The sequence below is a fragment of the Micropterus salmoides genome, unplaced genomic scaffold, assembly GCF_014851395.1.
Source record: "Micropterus salmoides isolate LMB-PRFRI ecotype aquatic unplaced genomic scaffold, ASM1485139v1 Ms_hic_scaffold_4, whole genome shotgun sequence".
NCBI classification, from domain to species: Eukaryota; Metazoa; Chordata; class Actinopteri; order Centrarchiformes; family Centrarchidae; genus Micropterus; species Micropterus salmoides.
Genome location: NW_024043372.1, coordinates 30,813,313 through 30,822,323, shown reverse-complemented (window position 1 = coordinate 30,822,323; position 9,011 = coordinate 30,813,313). Strand labels below are relative to the sequence as shown.

General features: G+C 39.4%; 2 non-coding genes across 2 annotated transcripts; both read right to left on the bottom strand.

Annotated features, from left to right (window-relative positions):
- Window positions 1–6,946: 6,946 nt before the first annotated feature.
- On the bottom strand, window positions 6,947–7,020 carry trnaf-gaa. The gene has a single exon. It is a non-coding gene; the product is annotated as a tRNA-Phe (tRNA).
- Window positions 7,021–8,692: 1,672 nt separating this feature from the next.
- trnaf-gaa lies at window positions 8,693–8,765 on the bottom strand. Its single transcript has one exon. It is a non-coding gene; the product is annotated as a tRNA-Phe (tRNA).
- Between the last annotated feature and the right edge of the window lie 246 nt (window positions 8,766–9,011).

The following is a 9,011-nucleotide window of genomic DNA, read 5'->3' as shown; positions in this document are numbered from 1 at the left end:
CACAAGATTAAAGCGGAGCTACCCCGCCTCGAGTCAACTATAGGCAGGACTTGACGATTCTGATTTGACTATGTAAATCCTTAGTTGGGGACAGCCCTAGTGATTTCTTTAATGTGCTGATTCAAAGAGAGGGTACACAACCAAACAACAACACAAATTTCTTAACTGTTGAGCTTGAGATTCACACAGTTGTTGAGAGGTACTGCTTCTTGATAAAACTGGTGTATATTGAGCAGGGCTAATGACCAGCATCTCAGTTTTATCAGAATTTAGGAGCAGGAAATTACTTGATATCCAGTTTTTCACCGCAGACAACCAGGCCTCTAATTTAATAATTAGGGAATGATCATCTGCCTTTATAGGCACATTCAGCATAGCAGTTGAAATAAATTCCATGCCTGCATATAATTTGGCCAGGAGGTGAAATATAAAGAGTGAAAAACAGAGAGCAGAGCTCTGAGGTGCTTCACATTTCACATCAAAACATTTTGATAAAGCATTACTACAGGAATGTAGTAATAATTGTCCTATGGTGTTGAAAGCCCAACTGAGATCCAATTACAGAGGTTTAGTGGAGTGACAGGCCCTGAAAGCAGGGGGGAAAGGTTAAAAGAGATCACTGTTAATTATGTGGCCTATAAGTTGCTCTTTATTGTACTTTTGAAAAAGAATGGAAGCTGAGTGGCTGGCTGACAGTTATTGAGAGACCCTGGATCAAAGTGTGTTTTTTTAAGTAGAGGTTTAACTTAAAGCTAGTGGGGACAGTCATAAATGGCAAATTAACAATAGATTTAGTTTAAGCTGGTAAGGGGTGGTACAAGCAGACTGATGAGAAATCAGTTTACTGCAGTCGTCTGTTTTGTAACCACAGTTACACTTTGGTTTGGTTTATATTTATGTTTTTGTTGTGCACCTTACAACATCCACTCATGCAACTCACACAGTTGAGTATATTTATTTTGGTACTATAATTTGGTCTAATTTGTAATTTGATTAGTAAAATATGTTCTACTTATGTTTCACAGGGTAGCGTAAGGGAGGAGGTTCCATGTTGCCCTTGTCCTGTTTGGCTTCTCTCATTTTTCTGATGAATGTAGTGAGATCAACCCTTCAAGGCCTGAGGGAGTGAGTCATCAACGATGGTCACTCAGCACTGTAGATCAACCACTGTGCATTGCAGTTTCTTGTTATTTCTGCTATGACATCATGAGTTTCCCAAATATAACTAGCTCACAAGATACCTTTTCTGAAATTGCAGGCCTACTTACCAAATGCAGACGTAATCTAATCATCTGAAGGAAATTACGTTGCCATTGAAAGGCATCTGTGATAATTGTGAAGTGCCTGCATGGCACAGTAAAGCACTGCATACATTATTGGCCAACGACCTCTCGTGACTACTGATGACCAGGGCAAGTGCGTTCCCTCAGTCAGCCTCCGCCCATTTTCCCTCTGCTCTCCAAGTGGCCTTCATTCCTTAGTGAATGAGGAGAAGTAGAACTACTAATGAAACGCAACTTAAACATGGATGCATAACAAGACCTGGATACTGGACCCAAAGATGGCAACTATTCAGTCCGATAGTAACTGGGGTTGTCTTGTGCATATGGCAAAAACCATGGATGTATAATAAGACTTGGATACAGAGCTTGCTTCCTTTTATTCCCTGGGTCCCAATGCAGTGAAATATTCCCCTGCGGCCCCAAAAGCATTTTCTCCATAGGCCACTATTAAAAAAGAGAGATCTGTGAAACAGTTGACAGAATGAATGAATGATGAATGTTTCTAGTATGAATTTTTATATTTGTAAAACATTCCTCGAGCCAAGCAATTTAAAAATCTTTGAAGTCTTTACAATGTAAAGTCTATGGGCCGAGCAGGAACTGGGGTTAGTGGGAGACTACTGCGCATATTCAGTGGACTGCATACCCCAGAAAGAAGCCCGGAAGCTAGAAACTTTTTTACAGCAGTTTCTTATAACCTTGATCCTCAGTCCAAATAAAACTTGCAATGTACCGCAAATCCACAAAACCATATAATATAAAACTAGTTAAACTATACAACACACACCCAAAACAACCAAATTTAAAATATATCTACTGATACAACCCAAACTGAATATTTGCCCAGTGGCCTGAACCACAACTCCAAATGAATGTTAACGTTGCTTTATGTCTGCTAAATGTGTAAAAAGGGAACTGTTTGCTTACACCTTCACCATAACAACTTTAAAAGGTCAGAATAGGTCAGTTTTGTGTTTACAGCTTGTTCCGCTGTAACCACAAAATTGGTTTGTCTGCTGACTAAACCGGTATCATCCATCACTTAGTATCATTGCAATTGTAACCCCATCCCAACATTGTTTATCTTTACACTCTATGAAAGATATTTATAAAGGCTGAGGCCAGGTTCCAAGAGTCCTGACAGTTTGATATCAGCCACTCTACTCCTTAAAGCTCAACCTGTTATGCAAGTAGGACAGAAAACAGGGGGAAAGTTTGGTGGGTAGAAGTCACTGCTGCTCCAGTTATGCAAGACTTCAAGCATTGCCAAATTGACCAGGACGTCTGTGAGAGCTGCTTGGAAGTGGATCTGGACTGAACAGAGTTTTGATTAATTAAAGCAAAAACATCCTCCCCGCGACCATCCATCCGTCCAGCTTCATGGACTATTCTCCACCTGCAGGTTTCATTCACCACCTAATTGAATTGGTTTAGAGCTTGACTGACATCATCAGGCGTTCTTTGTAGCTCTCCAAGAGGAGTGGGAACAAAGCCACCAGGAAACCAAACCACAGCAGTGGAAACACACAGTGCAAGGCACAATCAAAAGGGAGAGGAAGAGCGAGAGAGAGAAATCTTGCATAACTAACAGCACAGGATATTACACAGCAACCAATTACATAGCAACAAATGAGAAAGCAGAACGTCCATTAGAAAAAAAGGAACACAATTTGTGTGTAATCTCTGTCGACTGATGTGCATTAAGCAACCAGGGTTGAGTTGAAGTACACAAGAGATGTACATAATAACCCCAGCATCATACTCCTCAAAGACACAAACAAAATTACACAGTCTGCTTCAAAAGCAGGCATATTGCATTAAAAACGCCTTGTTTGCAGGGGAGAAAAGTATGCAGGTGTGAGAGGGTTTTGAAGGATAGAGTTCAAACTGCTACTTTTGGTAGCAGTAGTACAACTCACAAAGAGTGTACAGCTTTCTAACATATTTGTTATTTTTTAAATATAATTATTTCTGTTAAACTGTTCTTGTCCTGTTCTTCTCTCTTGCCTGTTTGTTGTGCTGCTGCAATACTTAATCTCCCTCCTGGAAATCAAGCACATGTTATCTCAGCCTTTCATATTATAGGTACTTTTAAAACACTCACTTTTTTGCAGGAAGTTAAATTATTCCAGATGTAAGCCTGGAGGGGCTCATGCGTTTGGTCCATAGGCTGTATATAAAAAGGTTTGGTTGTGCATGTGTGTGTGTATTTGTGTGTGTGTGTTTATACAGTCAGGCATACCCAAGATGCTCAGTTACAACACCATTACATTATTCTATGCATCTTAAAGAACTATAGAGAAACACCTTATTAAAAACATTGCATATGTAAGAAAACACATTTGTATACTACTAAAAAACTTCTTATCCCCTTATTTCCTCTACTCTCATGCATACGCTGGACACACAGCCTGCCCTGCACTCCTTGTTTCCCACCCCATGTCCCCAGACACCCCTGGCAGAGATCTTCTCTCGTGCACTCTTATAGTTACTGCAGGTTAATGCCTAACCTGTCGACCAATTATCCAATTAAAGTTTCTCAGTTCTATCCATGTTGTTGTTTCTCGTCCTCTCATTGTCCATATGTGTATATGAGTCTGCCGACAGTGTGTACACACACAGACACACAGACACACACACACACACACACACACACACACACACACACACACACACACACACACACACACACACACATGCACACAGTTTCTTCACAACCATGCAGCACACCAGAACATTTTGCACCTTTTCTATCCCCTCCTGCCAATGTCCTGCATTGTTAGTACTCTGAACCACTCTCTGTCTGTTCATTATCAATGCACTGCTGATTAGCACACCACCACAGAGAGCCGGTTGGCCATTCATTCATGTTTCAATAGGAATGACGCAAGTCCCTGACCTGTTTGGTCCCCCGTGGCCTGGACCTGCTCTCTTGGACTGCATCTCTCTTGCCTCGTCACACCCCGGCTGGCACACGGACGTGTCAGAACAACTGAGAGACGGCCAGAACCTCCAAGTGTACCATAGGAGGTCCTCCTGGCATGATCTGATGTCCAATGTGACCCTAAGAATAAAGATTTGTTTTCTTATTTTTTTTGCACCACAGTGTTTCAGCCAGACCTGACAAAACCATATTAAACCAAATTATACCTATCTATGAATTTAGGTGCAATTTACCCTTTGATGCACAACATGGGTAAAAAGTGACATGACTGAGTTTTTAGTTTCTATATCTTGGCAATATATTAATTTCATTATTCAGTATTTCAGGTATTCCTCAATTAACTTGTTTTTAATAATCATAAATTGTTATTTTACTTTTTACTTTTTAACTTTTAAAATAAAAATAAATTTTGTATCACTATCCTTCTAATGCACAACATGGGTCAAAAATGACCCGCATTCATTTGTTTTGTCATACATTGCTGGGTGTTTCTTTGCTATATATTTTTTAAAACATTTTATTTCATCATTTAATATTTCAAGTAGTCATTACATATATTGTTTTTTTATTACCACTATTTTTATTTTACTTTCTTACTGTATGTACAAACATAGTTATTGTATTTCTACTTCAATTTTACACACATGGATCAAAAATGACCCGTTCATATTCCCTAAGGAATTTGATAGGAATTATACAAAATCTCAAAACAGAGCAGTATGTACTTGATCACCTGATTGATCCATCCATCTATCCATCGTCAACCGCTTATCCTGTGTACAGGGTAAGGGTCACCTGATTGATGTGCATCTTTATCCAGTGTTAGTATGGTTGGTCCAATTCATTCCAGATTTACAGCTACAATGGTCATAGAGATGCTGCATGAAGAACAGGATGAGGAAGATAAGGAGGCAATTCTTGGTCCTGAATATGAGTGTGAAATGTCTGATGCTGATAACCTAGAATAGTTTAGGAATCCAGCTCTCCTAGATGAAGAATACATCTTTGATGAATCGTCTGATCAGTCCTCTGAAGAGGAAACTCAGAACCAGTCCAATGATTGAGTAGAAAGCGGTATTAATGGAAAGAGCATCCCCCCACTCAGGGAAACAGAGCTCCTCAGGACATTGTGGCTTCTTGTTCTTAATCATTGGACTGGGTCAGAGTTTCCTCTTCAGAGGACTCATCAGAGTTATCAAAGGATCCTTCTTCATCTAGGAGAGCTGGATTCCAGAACACACCCACAACTCCAGCTGGACCCTGTGGCACATAGTCTGGGTCATAAGCATCAGAAAACTGAGACTCACAATCAGGACCAAGAATTGCCTACTCATCTTCTTCATCCTATTCTTCATGCATCATCTTTATGATCATTTTAGCTGAAAATCTGGAATGATGAAAAAATCTGGATAAAGAAAAAGCACAAGAATATTTTCAAATGCACATCAATCCGTTGATCAAGTATGTACTGTTCTACTGTATGTGTTGAACTAGCTAACAAGTCGCTAGCTAGAATAGAACAGCTACCTAGCTAATAGTTTTGGACATTTCATTTTCTCACTAGTACCGGAAGTCAAGGTCAAGGTAACCTAATGTTCAAATATTATGTGCATGTATTATGTAAAGGGTTAAAAGGCATGTATGACATGTGTATGATTTTTTTTCTATGCACATGCATGCATACAAACACCCATCACATCTCATTTTCACACCATAATTCATTGTGTCGTTCTCTTAAAGATAGGCTACTACTTAAAATTATGATATCTATCTGGATCAGCACCAAATAATCCACTGCACCTGGACCTCACCTATATTAGCTAATATTGCAGAGCTATTAATTTCAATTCATTGAATCATTCTTTCTCTGGTCACACGTAGAGATATGAATACACAACACACACATCACACTTTCATATATGCACAGAAACACATAGAAAATATGAAAAGTAAAGGCCATATGTAACTAACGACTAACAAAAAATAAAATCTGAGGCAAAAATAACCTCTGTATTGTGTTATTGTCTGTATGTTTTCATACGCCTATGTCTACCTAATTTATCCCATTTTACTATATTGGATTTTAAAACGAAAGGGATAAACCAATTCTGACGTTGTAGTAAAAGGCACTCACTAGAGACACCTCTATGATTACAGCTTTGATTATTTTATGTGAAAATGATGGAGAGGTAAAATTTCAACCATTATATTTCAATCTGCCCCTTTGTCTTCTCAAAGCTGACCTAAAGTTGTACCACCTGCAATGTAAATAATCTGTCTGATATACCACCAGTCCGTGGTACTACTACGTGTGTGTACTACTCTCAAACACTAAATATGAAAGTAGACTTTTAAGTATCCTAATAGTGTTTTCAAATAACGTCTAATTCAATTCATGTTCCATGTCCTTACAATCCTAATCCAAAATGAATGAATGCTGCAAATCATTCAGGCTGCATTCACATAAAATAGCCTGCTTTCTCTATAGTGTCAAACATGCTACAGGCTGTGGCGTTAAATGACTAGCTGAACATTTTCTGTGTTCCTGAATCTGAGTTATTTCATAATGTAAATTGACCCAAAAATTTTATAACACGCAGTAGTTGTAGTGGAAATGCTCACAAAGATGCACTTAGGTCAATGCTCTTCTTTCAGATTTACATCCAATGCCTGTTTTTTAAAAACATTTTGCCTGTGCCGAGAAAAGATGCCTCTTCCCTGGCGAAACCCGGGCTCAAACCAGGGTCCTTTAGATCTTCAGTCTAACGCTCTCCCAACTGAGCTATTTCGGCCGCAGTGTGCTGCTTTGCCCACCAGAGGTCGCTCTAGCATAGGATATTGTGCCACACAGGCACTATTGAGTTTTAAAGGAAACAATTTGATTATTTTCCCTCAATTAATAACAAGTGGGATATTTGAGCAAATAACCTCTAATATGTGTGGCTACACTTAATGTGATGTGTAACCATGCTGTGATGCTGATAGTACTATCACTGTATGGTATGTTCTGGGTGAAGTCAAGGTTTTTACAAAACACGGATGAATGTCCTTTCGCACACACATCTTGTCTCATTGTTTTATCTTGGCTCTCTGAGCAACACAGAGCCCAGTGCACTGACACCGAGTTATTTCGGCTTGCACCGTGTATGGAGGTGCAATAATCTATCTGTACTTAAATTAGTAGTTAGTGCGTGTAGTAATGTGGTTCCAGTGAAACTAGTCCTGCCTTCTACTGGTTCTGTAGATGTAGGCTACTACTGCTGTGTGTCAGCATCTTCCATAACGTTTCATCCTCTGGAAAACAATTCATCGGCTACAGTAGCCTAATAAATCAATAACATATTTTAAAACTCTTAAGTATCCTAATAGTGTTTTCAAATAACGTCTAATTCAATTCATGTTCCATGTCCTTACAATCCTAAACATATGAATGAATGCTGCAAATCATTCAGGCTGCATTAACAAAAAATAGCCTGCTTTCTCTATAGTGTCAAACATGCTACAGGCTGTGGCGTTAAACGACTAGCTGAACATTTTCTGTGTTTCTGTGTATATGGGCAGTTTGCCTGAATCTGAGTTATTTCATAACGTAAATTGACCCAAAAATTTTATAACACGCAGTAGTTGTAGTGGAAATGCTCACAAAGATGCACTTAGGTCAATGCTCTTCTTTCAGATTTACATCCAATGCTTGTTTTTTAAAAACATTTTGCTGTGACTATGGCAGCAACTGGCCCAGATGATATGGCTCAGATGTTGGCAAGGGAGCATGGAGTCCATGGTGGAAGAGGTCAGCCATTACAGATGCAGCATGTGTGACAGAACAGAGGGCAGAGTGACCCTAATTATATTTGTGGGCATTTTCACTAGAGCGCTGAGCGGTCTACAAGTCTGAGCTGATGTAATTCAAACAGAGACACCGTTTATCAACAGTTTCATTGTGTCTAGATTCACTCCAACAATGTCTGGCTGTTTGGTAGACCATTGCCTGTTCATGTCAGCAGCAGGATCTAATGCTAATGCATCATCATATGAGCCTCTAATGTACAGCACTGAACATTACCATCATGCAGTTTGTCTCACAGTCTCCCACTTTGTTTCAGTACACATGCCTGCATCTTGTGCTTATGTCGTCGTAATGTTTGTGACATGGTGCTTGTTCCATGGTTTTGTCAGTAAGACTGACCGCACATGTGGCCTTGCAGTAATAATTTCACTGTAGGTTAATTTTAATTTCTACTTGGAAATGTTTTTTATAAAAATCTGTTTCTATGTTTTGCTGTGGACAGTTTATAAAAATTAAGCTTGTAAAACATTTTCAGCATTAAGTGTCACGGTTGAGCGAAATGCAGTGAGAATATTGACTACACTGTGTTTGCTAACATTTAGAGTTGCCTGTAATAGATGCCATTACTCTGAAGGCAGTGACGCGATGACTTGAAAAGCAAAACCGTTGGCACTCCCCTGCCGAAACCCGGGATCGAACCAGGGACCTTTAGATCTTCAGTCTAACGCTCTCCCAACTGAGCTATTTCGGCTTGCATGTCACATGGCTCGCAATGTCGGCTAATAACGGCAGAGGTCCCCCTTGAGTTGTACAATCTTTTTTCTTATAGAACTGCATGTCGCTGTCAATGCAAATGGCTATTCATTTTTATTTATAATTGTGAGGCTTCTTGATTTTAACCAAAGTCAAGAGTATATTCATTGGATTGTTCTCGGTAGGTTTAAGTGTTGTTGTATTTCTTTGCCCTGCAGGCTTCATCCCACATAGATGACCTTTT